Source organism: Pteropus vampyrus, unplaced genomic scaffold, assembly GCF_000151845.1.
Source record: "Pteropus vampyrus isolate Shadow unplaced genomic scaffold, Pvam_2.0 Scaffold91, whole genome shotgun sequence".
Classification (NCBI taxonomy): Eukaryota; Metazoa; Chordata; class Mammalia; order Chiroptera; family Pteropodidae; genus Pteropus; species Pteropus vampyrus.
The window spans coordinates 6190997-6207934 of NW_011888872.1; the positions used below are offsets into that span (position 1 = coordinate 6190997).

General features: G+C 34.5%; 1 long non-coding RNA gene across 1 annotated transcript in view; it reads left to right on the top strand.

Moving 5' to 3' along the window:
• The window catches only part of LOC111742305, a 99139-nt gene that overhangs the window by 28198 nt on the left and 54003 nt on the right, over positions 1–16938 (top strand). The window lies entirely within an intron of this gene.

The following is a 16938-nucleotide window of genomic DNA, read 5'->3' on the forward strand; positions in this document are numbered from 1 at the left end:
TCTAGAAGTCAGGTGACTGCCCATTCCCCTCCCCACTTTTTAAAAAGAAAAACAGCTTTATTGAGATAAAATTTAATAAATGCACCTATTGTAAGTATACAGTTCAATGATTTTTACCAAATTTATAGACTTGGCAACCATCGCCACAATCAGGTTTTAGAACATTTTCATCACCCCACAAATTTCCCTCATGCCTGTTTGCAGTTAATTCTGCTCCTATTCCTAGCCCTAGGCAACCATTGATCTGGGTTTTCTTTCAATGGATTTACCTTTTCTAGATATTTAACATAAATCGAATCATACTATATGTGGCCTTTTACATCGGGCTTCTTTGCCTTATGTAATGTTTTTGAAGTTTATCTATGTAGTAACAGATACTAGTTTTTATCTTTTATTGCTGATTACTATTTCATTGCATGGATATACTACATTTTGTTTATCCAATTACCAGTTACTTTGGATTGTTTTTAGTTTTTGGTTATTATGAATAATGCTGCTATGAACATTTGCATTATATGTCTTGGTGTGAATATATTTCTCATTCCTTTTAGGTAAATTCCTAGGAAGGAATTGCTGGATTATAAGGATGTTGATGCTTAACTTTTTAAAAACTGCCAAACTGTTTCACAAAGTGGTGACACCATTTTACATTCCAACACCAATGGATGAGAGTTTCTGGTTTTCTACATTCTCACTAGTATTTGTTATTTACAGGCTTTTTGATTATTGGCATCCTAGTGAGTGTGAAGTGATATCTCATTATAATTTTAATTCAAATCTCTCTAATGACTAATGGTACTAACCCTTTTTTTTTCATGTGTTTTTTGGCAATTTGTATATATTCTTTGATAAAATGTCTAATCAAATCTTTTGTTAATTGTTAGATTGGATTGTTTATCTTATTAATCATTTATAAGAGTTTTTTTTACATATTCTGAATACAAGTTCTTTATCAGGTGATGATTTAGAAGTATTATCTTCCAGAATTTGACTTGTCTTTCCATTTTCTTAATGGTATCCTTCAAAGTTCAGACATTGTTAATATTAATGAAGCCCAATATATTGATTTTTTTATAGGTAGTACTTTTGGTACTATATCTAAAATTCTTTGCCTAATTCAATATCATAAACTTTCTATCCTATGTTTTCTTCTAAAAATTTTATAGGCTTAGCTTACATTTAGATCTATGATCCATATTTAGTTAATTTTTGTACATGTGTGAAGTAAGGGTCTAAGTTAATTTTTTTGTATATGCATATTCAATGATCTCAGCACCGTTTTTTGAGACCATCCTTTCCACATTGGATTGTATTGGCATCTTTGTCAAAATAATAGAGTTTATCTCTAGAATCTTTAATTCTATTTCATATATCTATATGTCTATCCTCCATCAGTACTACAGTCTTGGTTACTATGGCTTTAGAGTATGCTGTGAAATTGACTAGTATAAATCATCCAATTTTGTTCTTTTATTTTTTTTCAAAATTGGTTTGGTTATTTTAGCTTCTTTCTTTTCCATATAAATTTTTGGATCAGCTTGTTAATTTCTATTTAAAAATCCTACTGAGATTTTGATAAGGATAGGGCACCCCCTCTATAATACTGCACATGAGCATTTTGTTTAATGCTGTTACTAATTTAGACTTTGGCTGCTTTTGAGGAATTGAGGCGTTTTGTTCTTTCTGGTAACACAAGTGTGTAAATTGCTGAGAAAAATTTACTTTTCTCTTTCCTTTGGCCCTCAGGAAGTTTGGAGGCCACTGGACAGGGCCTTATGAACATGTGTTTGCATTTTTATCTTCACCTTATTTTGTCTTCCTATTTTAGTTTATGTTTTCATTGATTTTTACGTTGTCTTATTTATATTTTACCATGATTGCGTGTGTGTATGCACACGTGTGTGTATGCATGCATTTGTAGGAAACTACCTCAGCTGCTTGATAGAAGGAGGCAGTGAGCACTTAGGGAAACAGGAGAAACCGCTGGCAAGATCTACAATTTATAAGTGTTAAGTCAACCATTCATCCAAAACATTTAGCAAATGTCTAGTGTGTGCTCTTCATTGTGGAATGAAATAAGCTGCTACATATAAAAACAAATCTACTTTTGGATAATTATAACTTAAAAAATATGTTTAATTGTTGTCTGGCTCACCCATAAATTTGTGTCTTTATATTGTAATATTACGAACCTGATAAAGGCTATAATCTGACTATAAATTACAATGTGAAAATACCCTGTAATGTCAGTTTTTTCCTTTATACTTTTCGTGGTGGCTGAATGTAAAGTTTGTAGGAGTTGCAACCAGCTTTAGAATTTGGGGACGGCCATCCCCTTCAGATGACAATCGAATTAATACAATCCAAATAAATCTTGTCAAAGATGTTTAGAAATCTTTCTTAGAGTTACTGGGGACTCCTTATCACATGCTGACACATGAAAACTATTCAATTTGATTGGTTTTTCTTTGGTGAGTAAAGCAGATGGGTTGCTAAGGAGTGAGGCACATTTGTGACTGTAGGTGGTTATTTTCTGTGTGGACATTCTGCATCTTTTTGAAATGAATTTGTTTTTTTTTTTTTACTTTTGTCATCCATGCATTCTCTCCTCCTCCTCATCAGTGACTCAGGCATATTTTTTGTGGTCGAAAGGATAAAAAGTAATGGCAGTTTTGGGTTTGTGGAATCTCTGAGGTCATTTGTACCCAGAGAGATAAGAAAGTTTATTAAGTGTATACCTGCTGAGGTACTAAAGAGAGGCAGAAAGTGTTTGTCCTTCATTTTTATTCATGAAGCCCTTGAGGGTGACGAGAAAGGAGACTGGCGATTAGGAGAACAGGCACACTCACAGACAGGCAGCCTGTGCAGACACATTCGGGCTGGCGAGTCCCACTGCCTCCGTTGATGTGCATTCAGGGCCCTGCCAAGCCGTCTACCTTGTGCTCTGCATTATTAATGCTTTCATAAGGGCACTCATTTGTATGCTGCGGGGAAGGCCAGGTTGGCACAGTCTCATCTCTACTGAACCCTGCCTATTCAGCGCTGTGACACCAAGGCTCCCAGAATGATGCAGAATTGAGCAAGCACAGCTGGAAGACAGCAGATTGTCTGGAACTGGGAAAAACATGCGTTTAGTCAATTTTAAATTAAGAGGCTTTGTTTATGTTTTCTCAGCTCCTCTTACAGAATTAGTCAAATTTTAGATTCCCTCCAAAATTAAACAAATGTCAGGAACAGATGGTGGGTTTATTTTACTTCATTCAACCTGTTCAAAGAGTGTGAACTTAGGGATTGATCAGTGTGACACAACTTTTCATGTTAAATTGTCAAAAGAAATCTCGATCTGTGGCTTCCTCAAAGAAAACAATTTATACACATGTGAGGCAGTGACCCGAGGTTAGTACTGGTCTCCTGTCTGGAATTCTGTCCAGATCTTCATCATCTTGTCTTGGGAAGCCAGGCTGGTGGGAAGGCTGCTAATAGGAAGGTAGAAAGACAGATCTGGACTTATGTTTCTGGCTTATATGCTATCAGGTTTCATGTGGGTGGGGGAAGGTTCAGGGAATCTGGATGGCATGGCTAAGATAAAATGCTTTGATAATGTCAGTGATCTCTGTAATAGTGATTCCAACTTTCACTTTCAAACCAATTTCGAGTTGTCTTGTCTAAACTTTTGTGTATCTTCTCCACCCACCATGACCTCATTGGAGGGAACCAGGGAGGGAAGCTACTTCCCAGTCATTTTAAACACAATGAAGACTTTGAGCAAGGCTGACATCGCAGGGAAAACCTAAATAAATTAGATGACGTTTTACTCCGGAGACAGAATTCCTCTCTTTTTATAGATGTGAATATATTTTTTTAAACCTTTGAAAAACAATTAGACATAATCACTTCGAAATATTTTCTCTGCTTTGGAAGTTCTTGTCACCTAAATGAGGCATTTCATTTGGAAACTAACAATGGTTAAAAGAGAGGCAATGTTTTTTTAATGGATAATTTAAGCCTCTATTCCCTACTTTCTACCCTTTCCCCTTAATAGCATATCGTGAGTTTTTAAATTATCCAGATAATTACTTCAATGCTACACTTGATATTGCATTTGTAGAAACAGCATATAATATTAGGTTTTCAGGTAAATGTTGGAATACTCCAAATCTCTCTACTTGTTTTAATATGTTACTAATGTGCAATGACTGCAGAAGTCAATTTCTAATTAAATATAGAAAAACAGCCAGATCAATAGATGCTCAGTTGGTCGGTATTCAGCTTGGACTTCTCTCAAACTTTTCCACTTCTTATTGAATCCGAAATGGCTTATGTTCTTAGCTACTCAGCAAGGCTTCAGCCATAATTTAACTTAATAAATTGCTAGATAATTCTTACATAAGGTGAGCAATTATTCAGATAGCTCAAAGCTTTTCTTAATCTTGTTAGTGTTTATAAGCCTATGACAAGCATCCAAAATGTGACAACCAGTGTTAAAGAAATATGTTTATTAATAAAAATAAAAGGAAAATACTAATATGTTTTAAAGCATATGACTATGAAAATGTTCTCCTTGGTCATTGTTGCAGATTTGTGGAGGAATGTATACATGCTAAAGTAAAAAGATATAAGACAAATAACTAATGAGGGAACAGTAGACATTTGAAATCATCTATGGAAAGACTCACTTGACAGTATTAATGGAATAATTTATCACAGAATGGTTATATGGTGTGTATTCCTAGTTACAACCAGTTCTGTGTGGCCTGCCCTCAGCCTGATACTTATCAAGATGAAAAGAAAGTGAACCCCTCAATTCTTTTAAGAAAAAAAATTAAAAGGTTCAGAAATAACTGGTTTGTACTTAACTTTTGGGAGAACCCAACACATGGTATATAAAGGAAGCAGGTATTGCTAATTATTTGCTTGCTTAATCATAAATCTGGAGTCCATCATGAAACATGGTTTGGCGTTCAATTCATAAAGGTAAATGTACTGAACTGTATATATTTGTAATTGATATTTCATACATTTTGAGCATTTACCCTGAACATTCAAGTTAACAATAATAGCTACTGTTTTCTGAGTTGCTTACTCTGCACCAGCTACTATCTTAAGTGTCTATTTGATCTTCATGGATCAAATTATCAATTACTCTAGAGCTAACTATTTTATGGATGAGGAAATTTGGTCTGAACAGTAGACATTTGTCTATACGTCACACTGCTGGTCAGCCTTTGAACTCAGATATGTGTGATTACATTATGCTACTTCCATAAGAATCTAGTCCCAGTTGAAATTAGAGTTTTACTTTTCTTACAGCTTAAAGTATTTAGAATCTTATTTTTTTTTTGCTTCTTTTTTTTAATATTTCAGTGAAGTTTATTATTATTGACTATTAAGGTATAATTTACAGACAATGCAATGCATTCTTTTAAAGTGTATATAACCGACCCTTGAACAACATGGGGATTAGGTGCTCTGAAAAATCTGTGTATAACTAGAATTTTATTTTTGAGCTTTGCCTGTCCCCATTTAAATTTTTCTGAAGATGTTGACTTGTTTTGTCAAAGCCACTAAAACACCCAGCAACTCTTAGCTGGTGGCAAGGAGTTGAGAGAGAAGATAAAACTAACTAGAGACTGAAAAATTTAATTATCACAAATATCTAAAACTTCTTAGAAAAACTGGCAAACTGAGTTATAAATTAAAAAAAAAACAACAAAGTTAATTGAAATATGAGGAATTAACAAATAACAAGTTAAAATCACATGATTTTTATCAAGTATCAGTGTAAAGGGTAAACTATTATCCTGGCAAATTAAAAATTTAAGCACTTAGAAATGGTTTTTAAAATGGTGATTTATAAAAATTATCCCACATGTTTAAAAATCTCAACTTCCTTGTGTCGTTGGGCAGGTCTCATATGACAATTTGCAACTAGGTTTAGATTTTTTTCTATAAGGATCTTGCTATACATGTATAGCAAGTTTGTTAGAAAAAGAAGAGGACAGACTAGGCAAATGTTCATATTATTATTGTTTAGGGATTTTTTTTTTTTACATAAAATTTTAAATGTTTTTATGGCGGAAACTCACTAGAAGCAAAGTTAAATGACAAAGAACAAGTTGGGAAAAAACATCTTTGACACACATTAAAATCAAAGGTTTAATTTTACTTAGAGCACCTGTGAATCAACTAGAACACCTAATAAGCCAGTGAAAAATGCACGAGTCACAAAAATTAAATTTGACAATACTTTTGTCATGAAAATCACACTAAAAAAAGTGCAAACCAAAACTATATTCAAATCAAAGAATATTGGACAAGGAGTGGGAAAACAGGCAGTCTTATAAACTGCTGATGGGGATGTAAACTGGCACATTTCTGGAGGCAATTGGCAATATGTATTAATATTTTTAATATGTATACCCTTTAGACCAGCAATTTCACTTCTAGAAATTGAGATCATTTTTTAAAATACTTTGAAATCATCATTCAGAATGTTGGAAAAGTAGGAGGTGAAAGATAAATAGAAAAATTAAGCATGGATATTTAGAACTTTTGAAGGAAGTTCAGTTTTACTAAAAATAGTCCTTTATTATTATTATTATTATTATTATTATTATTGTCATTATTATTATTTTATTAAAATTATGAGCAACAAGAGATATTTATACATTCTCATTGATGCAATCCAAGGCTGAGAGAGATGGATTGCTCTCAGCATTTTAGAGAAAGCCATGATGATTTAGGCAACCAAAAAATATATATATTAATTAATCCAAGGAAAATATGGACAATTCTTTCAAGAAAGGTTACCATAAAGAAGGAAGTAATTATGTTCAATTGGCTCCAGATTGTGGAAGACCCTGGAGGTCAGACTGAATCCCATTTTGATTCTCAAAGGCTATTTATGCACATCTGCTGTGTGAATTGGTTTTATTTCAGAGCTATTGGGCTAAAACAGTAAGGAAAAGGTGCAGGTTGTGACCTCGAGGACATTTTAACCCCAAAGGATATATCAAGTGACATAGTAAAATCTGGTATTTACTTTTCTCATAAGCAAAAAAAAATGAAGACCAGAAATATGTGCAAGGTCACACATAGAGGCTGAGAAAGAGGGAGAAACCAAATGACCTATTTAGACACAAGCTTCTGTGTGGACTCTGTGCCTTCAGCTCTTCTTGGAGATTACCTCAACAGCAGAAAACTGCCTCACTCAAAGTCATGCCCCCTCCAGAGGCAGCTCATGTACAATAACTGATTGGCACTTGAGTTTAAAGACCTGTCTCTTCCAACTTAGGACAAGTCAGAAGGGCTCTCCAGCTCCAGAGTTTCTTGTGGGGTAGGTGGAAGCCTTTGTTGGTTCTGAACTGCAACTTAACTCTTCCCTCTGCCCAGTCCCACCTCCTTCCCCATGCTTCTACAGCTGTTGGTCCCAAGAGCTCTCCCTATTAAACATCCTATGTGCCAGTCTCCATCTCATCACCTTCCTCCTGGGAAACCCAACCTGTAATAGCTTCTTGGGTCTAATTATGGCACACCACTTTTCTTTTCAGCTACTCTGCTTCTCTCTGATTTTCTTCTTATCTACCACTCTCTGTTTATCTGTCCATTCCCTATCTATTTACTCTTCTCTTTTTCTCATGCCCTTTTCTTTCACTTAAATATAGATCTAAAGTAAATTTATTTTATTGTATTTAATGAATAGTATTAATTGAACTCTATTCTTGAAAAAAATAAATGTTTTCTATTTCTATATCTTTTATATTGCACTCTCATTACTTCTCATTTCTCTTAAAAAATATCTATAATTCAACATACACCCCCATTACAAATAAACAAAAAATTAGCCCAAACAACTGCATCTACTTAAGGGCCTTTAGAGTGGCCATATATTTTAGTTTATGTTGTTGTTTCAGTATAATTATTAATAGTGCCCCCTCTCATTCTCAAAAGTTTCCCATTTAGATGAAGAATTACTCAGGCACTTTATTCTTAATAGAATTTTGTGGGTATCCTCTGATCTGCAATTGGAAAAGATTCCCCTCTTCTAGTTTGGGTTGACATTTATCTAATAAAAACTTAATTTGAAAATGAAATCAAGATTTCTATGTCATTATCTCAATACAAAACAAAACAAAAAATAGCTTCAACCGATTCAGAAATAAACCCTTTTAAAATTAAATACTTTAAATGGTTGGGAAGGAATTACATTTAAAGCAGTAACCCAAGCAAGATCTGCCAATAGTCTTTATATTAGTTTTGCTACCTTCTCTGAAGATTTGTACATGTTAACTAAACTTACAGGGAGTTCTTTGAAGAACTGCTTTACACATTAAATTCATTCAATCAGCAAAAAGTCACTGAGCCTAGTGCACTATGGCCAGGCCCCATTCTAAACACTTTGAGAGTATAGTGGTTCCCCTGTTCAAGCAAATAAATGCACCAGTTACTTGCCAAAAGGGGTACACTAGCTTGTTCCCTGATAATCAGTAAATCAACTTTATAAGTACTATATTCCTTCGCTGCCCAAGTCTAGGCTGTACAGGTGAGAAAAGAGTGTTACTTGTGCTTGTTGTGTGTTGTGTTTATTACTCTAGGTTTGCATATACTTGCATTGTTAGATATAGCTTCTACTGACCCTAACAGAAGTTTCAGACTGCAAGTAAGACAGAAATTCAAATGGATAGATTTTCTTACATAAAATCAATATTGGAACCTCAGCATTGATAATTGAATCCAATGTCTTCATCTTTTAAATAAGCTAACAGAGGCCAAAAATGTTACTTGACATGTCCGAGGTTATAGTCAATAAAAAGAGTAGCCAGGACTGGAATCCAGATATCTTGTCCTTTGGTGATGGTTTTTACCTTACCTATCTGTTGTCACACCAGAGTGGAGGAAAAAGATAAATTTTCACTATTTTGGCAGGAGGTTATTTATGAGTTCTTTTAGAAGTTGGCCAGTAATGGCGGTAAGAACAGATCTTTCTTGCCTTTTCTTCATTGCTCAAAGATACTTACTCTTCACTTCTCAGAAATTTTTAAGTGTAGAAATTCTTCGAGACTTTGTTTTAAGTAGAAAAAAATAATTGAAAGACTGCTGATCAGTTATTGCATCTTCTCCCTCCTTATATTTCTCTTTATGTTATCTCTCCCCTACAGCCTTACTTTTGTGTGTGTGTGTGTGTGTGTGTGTGTGTGTGTGCCTTGCTGGCAAACTTCTGAACCTCACTACATTAAATACCTTCTTCCCAAACTGTGCATTAGCTGCCCCTTGCCTAGAAAGGAGAAGGAAATAACATGTGTGTTTCACCTTTACAGTGACATATTTCCCTTGGCATTATATTTAATTAGATTATAGTGAATGTCATGCTGTGCGGTGCTGTGTTTTATTAAGGCCAAAAAGTGGTTCCATGATAAAACATGCTGTAAGTCCTGCAGTGCAGTGCAACACGAAATTTGTAGCAACACCTGTGTCTGCTACATTATAGATGGTAAATGCAACCAAAACGTCTACGTAAGGGAGAAAAAGGCCGAAGGAGATGCTGTTATCCAAGTAAAAACACTCTCAGTTCGAAGCATAAAAGCTAAGTTTATAATAGGAAATTTCAACTTTTATAGTAATATCAGAGTGGAATATTTCATTGTAGTTATAGCTTCGTGGTCCTGGGCAGGCATTGCTATAGCGCTGAGGTCACTGAAGGACTTAAATGTTTATCTGTTTAATTGCCTATTTGTTTCATAGATATTTATTGATCACTGATTTTTACATAGCGTTGAAGGACTGCATAGCATGGTTCCTCCTCAATGAGCTTGCCCTGCTGATCTACATGTGAGCTTTATTTTCCATGCTATTAAAGTGGACCCTGGCTACAATGATACAGCTTTTAAGAAAGACTCCAATTCAACCAATGTTTGTTAAATACTATGTGGAAATAACTAGTCTGGGTTGTTTCTATGTTCTATTCTGAACCGTGGCTGGTTTTTTTTTTTAAATCAGTATTTGCCCTTTCTTCCTTATTTTCACATTTTCTTTTGCCAAATAAACTTTTTTTTTTTGCCATGATTCATACTAAAATGTGGACATTTTCTATCTGTCTGAGGTTACCTTATCCATTGGCTCTGCTTTATCTCTTTATTCCATGGCCTAATTGGGTAGTCATATGGAAATATGCCAAGAGACAACAAAATGGTGTGGGAAGAAGCCACATATTAGAAATGTGTCATGTCCTTAGTCCAAGGACATAATATTGGTTGCTGGTATCCATGGAGCATACTCTGAGTTTATGTATCCTGTGTTCAGTCCTGGGCTGAGCCAGCCATTCACAAGCCAGATTTATTTTGTCTGATGCCATTAGGAAGTGAGGGTGAATGCTGTTTATTTGGGTTTTATGAGATTTCACTTCAGGAACCAATCCCAGTTAGTCCAGAGGACAGACTTTCCAGGAGATTTAAAAAAGCAGCACTGAAATGAACATAATGAAATCACTATTTCAGGGCTTCTTCTCTATTTGAAACCTTGAAACACCATGAAATGGGGTTGTATTGCTATCTAGCACCTGCCCTGCTATGTACTTTGAGAAGAAAAGCTTTCATGGGCTGAGGATTTTTCCAAATGAGACAGAATACAGTTTTCTTAAAGAGGCTGTGGATCTACTCTCCTAGAATGTTTCTGGGAAGGGAGTTAGTAGTTTTCTTCATTGGGAAACAAGACTATTTAGTGATGAGATGCTATGTCTGAGTTACTAGGACAGCAGGGTCTGATCTATCAAAGCAAGTGAGCCCCATCAAGGTTATTTAACACTGGTAGCTGAAGAATGGCAGTTCTGGTATTCATGAAAAGTTTGGTTCAGAAGATGATCTATTGCTGTGAAGCAGATACCACTAGGAGTTACTGACAGAATATGATAAATAACACAGCTAGGTTATACACGAGGAGAAGCTTAAATCTTTTGAAAGCTAATGAATAGACGACGATGATAGCTCAGTCAATGCTGATAATAACAAGTTGCTGGATAGTTGAATACGGGACTAATTTGTGCACCATTCAGCATACGAGATTAAAAAAAGTCAAGGAGTCAAGTATGTGTAACATTAAATATGAATGATTGGAATCAAGATAGGGCAAAGTGAAAGTCAAATCTATATGTGCCATTTAATATGAACTGGCAGTACCTAAAGGCATTTTTTCAACCTCTCGGAGGATCAAAGGTTACCCACCTTTTAAAGGAAATGTATATGTATTTTTAAATGTGAAAAAGAGTCAATATAAATAAAAAAAAATTTTAAAAACCAAACAGCAAACTCAGAAAGAATTGCTAATGTGATGTTTGATTCTGAACATTTAGAACAATATGAGTAGTATTGATATTGGGCTCTGAGAATAAAAGGCAAAGAACCGAAGAACAAAGAACAGCCCTAGTTGGCAACGGACGAACGTGGATGTTGGATAATGAGGAGAGGAGTTCAGCCAGACACACGGGGCCTTAGATCTCTGGAAGGATAACAGATGAGAAAGAGCGCAGTCAGGGCAGAGAATGTGGAATCATGTCTTTGATGAATCTTCACATCAGTCTAGGTACACTCTAAAGCAGACCGAGTGAAATAAAAAGCACCATCCAAAGGACCATCTCTGAGTTCTGCTAATGCTGACGTGACAGAAGACCAAACACCTACATCCATACACAGACTTTTTGTAGACACTGATGAGGGAGATGTCAGTGAATATTTTCTGTGTTTATTAAATCATATAGAATAAAGCATTTTTGTTAGAGACAAAGATGTATACCTAACTAGTTGAAAAATAAAGAGACTCATTTGTATTAATCCAGGGAAAATTTGTTGTCCACAGCTAAATGATATGGTTGGAATGGGTCTTCCTATTTCGTCAAATAAGCATCATTGCCCATGTCCGGATACCCTTACTTCCCTCCAGACGTGTAACCTAAAGACATATTTTGATAAATTTTGTCTCACAGGGGTGATGAAATGTTTAAATATGACCCTTGTATATATGATGCTGTTACTGTTGCTGCTTAAAAAGTAAAATTTTAGTTCAGCAGTTGTTTCTGTTCATTGGTTTATGATTAACAAATAAGTTTGGAGGAGTTTTATAATGGAAACAGGATACTTACAGGTAATGACTATTTCTATATACAGAATTCCAAGGCGTCTAGCTGAAAAATGACTGATTCAATTCTGCCTCCTTTCTCTCTCCTTTGCCATTACACAATGCAACACAACAACCAAATAAGCTGCTTTCATCATTTGTGCAGGGAGGGGAACATTTTTTTTTGGAAGAGTGTGCTGTCTTGCATTACAGAGGTTTGCTTCTCCTGACTTACTGGGAAAAGCTGGAAGGTTAGATTTTTAGGAATGGCAAGACCACAAAGGGTCATCTAGTTGCCCTGAGAGAACATGTTAAAACCACATTTCAGAAACTTAAATGGTTTGCGCATGCATTTGTTTATTCACTCAATTATTGATTCTTCAAGGTTCTGGGGCTCTAGTGTGGAGCAAAAATAGATGTGACCCATGCCCTCATAGAGCTTAATGTAGTTGGAGATGTAACTAGTTGTATAAGTAGCTAGTCACACACATGAGGGTATATGATTACCATAATAACGAGAGTGCTCTGAAGCAGAGCACCAAGTTCTGTAAGCGCATATAATAAAGAAATTGAACCTAGTCTTGTAGGTTAAGAAAGCCTTCGCTTGAGAGCTGAAAGATGAATAGAAGTTAATTAAGTGAGGTGGGATTGGGGAGAGTGTCCAGGTAGGAGGAGTCTCATGAGCACCACCCTATGGAGGCAGCAAGATTTTCTTCAAATTCTCTAGAAACAGTACTTTACAGACTAGGTTCTGGGGATCTCTGCTCCGTGGAATCTTGGTTCCATTATTTATTAATTAAGTCAACAAAAGTCGTTACTTTCTCTGTCTCAATTCTTGAGAGGAAGATAAAAATCGTAAGGGATAAATGATAGTACCAAGATCATAGGGTTGTTTTGAAATAAATGAGCTAATGATGTAAACCATTTGAACATTATACAGCATGTCTGAATAATTGTTAGTTATTTTTATTAGTTGTTAGTGTTCTAAATTCTTACAATTTTGAGTTAGGAAAAATTTTTTTCTCGTAGTTTTAAATTTTTTTGAAGTCATACCTACGTATTGTTTAGAGTCAGATTTGTATAGGCTTGTGATAAGAAAGAGCTGACCTCAGCATCTCTACATCTCACCATTTAGTGTTTCTGGGAAGCCACCATTTTTTACCTCCATGTTTCTAAATAACATGCTCATATTACTACTTCTTGAATTTTCAGTCTTAAATGTTAGCTATTAACCTTTTTTCCATTTAAGAAAAGGGTTTAGCTCTTCCATGCTCTACTTGGACTCTACCACACATGTGTTAGAAGTAATGACTATTTCTACATACATGATATGTAGAAAGCCCCCTCCTCTCATTGTATTTATAATCTTATAACCAGGTTAATGTGAGCATAGCTGAGCCAGGTAGTATACTGTAATTAGTTTTGCTTTTCTCCATAATATTTTGTTTTTCTTAAAGTTAATAATAATTTTTTTTGTTTATATTTTTGCTTATTTTTCTGTGTTGATCACTAATTCAATCCCAAACTCTCCTCAGTTGTGCTTATCTTATTCTAATACATTTAAACCTTTTACTGTAGTCCAACTTTATTTTCTTGAAAAAAATCTCTCTTGGAGCAGTTGGGTCTACATTGATCTGTTCTGCTTGCTTTTTAGGCCTGATGCACAGTTGTTATTTTGCATCTTTCTTCACCATCATCCTGAAGGTTCCCCTTTACTCCTGGAAGCTTGTAGTATTTCTCTTTGTCTTGCAGAATGTTCATGATGATATATATCTGGATGTGTGATTGTTTTTACCCCGTGTACTGGATCTTTTCAATCTGGAAAAGCATGTCTTGTGGTCATGAAGAATTTCCTTGAATTATGTTTTTGATTTCCTCTTCTGTTTTATCTCTTCTCTATTTTTGAAATTCTTTAAATTTTTAAAATTTTCCAATTACAGTTGACATTTAATATTATATTAGTTTCAAATGTATGAAATAGTGGTTAGACATTTATATAACTTGCAAAGTGATTACCCCAATAAGTCTAGTAGCCTCCTGGAACCATACATAGTTATTACAATAATATTGACTATACTTCATGACTATTTTGTAACTGCCAATTTGTACTTCTTAATTCCTTCATCTTTTACACTCAGTCCCAAGCCCTCTTCCATCTGGCAACAATCAGTTTGTTCTCTGTTTCTATGAGTCTATTTCTGTTTTGTTTGCTCATTTATTTTGGTTTTTAGATTCTATATATAAGTGAAATCATATGGTATATGTCTTTCTCTGTCTAACTTATTTCACCTAGGATAATACCCTCTAGGTTGTAAATAGTAAGATTTCATTCTTTCTTATGGCCAAGTAATATTGCATTGTATATATGTACCTCTTCTTTATTTAATCATTTGTTGGTGGAAGCTTTCATTGCTTCCATATTCTTGGCTATTGTAAATAATGCTGCAATGAACATAAGGGTGCATATATCTTTTTGAATTAGTGTTTTGAATTCCTTTGGATAAATACTCAGAGGGTAGGATTGCTTTTACCCTAAGGTCATATGGTAGTTCTATTTTTAATTTTTTTGAAAAACCTCAGTACTGTTTTCCATTGTGGCTGCACCAATTTATAATCCCACCAACAGTGCATGAGGGTTCTCTTTTCTCCACATCCTCACCAACATTTGTTGTTTGTTAATTTATTGGTGGTAGCCATTCTGACAGGTATGAGGTGATATCTCACTGTGGTTTCAATTTGCATTTATCTGATTAGTGACATTGAACATCTTTTCATATGTCTATTGGCCATCTGTATGAACTCTTTGGAGAAATGTCGATTCAGGTCTTCTGCTCATTTTTTTTTTTTTAAATTGGGTTGTTTGTTTTTTTTTGATGTTAAGTTGGATGAGTTCTTTATATATTTTGGATATTAATCCCTTTTTAGATGTATCATTGGAGAATATCTTCTCCCATTTAGGTCGTAGGTTGTCTTTTTGTTTTGTTGATGGTTTTCTTTGCTGTGTTAAACCTTTTTAGTTTGATGTAGTCCTGTTTATTTCTTTTTTCTTTTGTTTACTTTGCTAGAGGAGACATATCAAAAAAAATATATTACTAAGAGTTCACTGCCTATGTTTTCCTCTAGGAATTTAATTGTTTCAGGTTTTATTATCTGAAAATTCAACGTCCTGGACTAATGCACCAATTTTCATTTATTTTTTTCTTCTATTTCCACCTCTTATTTATATCTTTCTGTTAACATTTCCTCAAAATTATTTTCTATTTGTTCTGTTAAATTTTTCATTTCTGTTATTATACTTTTAATTTCTAAGAGCTTTTTTATTTTGTTTTTTGAATGTTCCTTTAAAAAATTAGAATAGCTTTCTTGCTTTGTGGTACAACATATTCTTTTATTTTTCTGACAATTATTAATTATAAGATTTTTTTGAAAGTTTTCTTCTTCATAGCCTCCAAGTTGTTTTTTGTTTGTTTTATTATAGTTTCTAACTTTCATACAAATCATTTCTCAAATGTCTGGTGATTCTTGACTGTCTGCATAGATTTAATTATGAGGCACTAGAGCAGATTAAAAGCTTTGTTTGAGCTTTTATGGTCTGCTATGGTCTTCACTAAGGGAGATCTGGCTGGGCCATTTCCTTGGGAAGCCTTGGATACCAGCCATATTTCCAGAGAGGATCTCTTTCGCGTGTGCACGTGTGTGTGTGTGTTTGTGTGTGTGTGTGTGTTTGTGTATATTTACGTTTGAATATGTGCTTGGCTATTAGCATTCTGGGAAGCAAAAAGGGGAAGTCTGGGGGTCTTAACATCAGTATGTATATATTCACTTAATTACCTTTATTTCAGTACAGTGGCCTTTTCCTCAACTGTACATGGTCCAGGGGCCCTCAAATGAAATAAAACTTTAACCTCTACCAGGGCTGGGGAAAGGAGAGCCACCCAGTTGCATTGAGTGAAGAAGAGAAATCCTGGATGTCATTTTATTTGCTTTTAAGCAGATTTTCAATCAGTCATCTTCCTTTTATCCTCACCTTCACCCTTATAGCGAAAGGCACTGCTACTTTCTGGGCCTGTTGGGGTTTGTGGTATAAATTGGGTTTGTTCTTTGTTCTTTTTCTGCTAGTTTAGAATTAAGCTTATTTGGAGCCTGCTAAGCCAGACAACTCGAATTAATTTGCTATTCTGATTTCCAGTTTATAAAATATATTATCCTTTTTCCCATTGTTCTTTCTAGTTTATAACTTAAAATCATTCTGTATTATGGTTTTAGAGAGCTTAAGAGAAGATCAGAGTTAAATGCATGTGTTCGATCTAACATCTTTAGCTGAAAGTAAAGTTCCTTGAATCTAAGTATTTTCTTGTGAAGAGAGCACTTAACACATTTGAAGTTATTTTTCTTCTCATTCTTCACCTTACTTTACATATATTTTTATCTAAAAAACAAAAATAATTTTTAGTAGTATTGCAATCTAACATTTTTATTACCATCCACACCTGTAGTATATTTTCTAATGTATGAACCCAATATATTCAAACTTTATGGAAAGGGAAGTTATAATCACATTCTATATGTTTTTCCTCAGTAGCGATGGTTAGTTTTAATAAAGCTGTAATTGCAGTTAAAAGAATGATAGTTAATTTTCTATTACTCAGGGACTCATTACCCAATTTGGGGATTATTGAGATTCCTTGATATCTAGTTCCTTTCTTTAGTGCTGCTTTGCTTCTGAACCTTTCAGTTCTCATTAAGGTTTTCTCCATTAAATTAAAAAAAAAAAAGATAAAAAGTAGAATAAAGTTGTCCAATTACGATCTTGGGTTCAGTTCAACAAACATT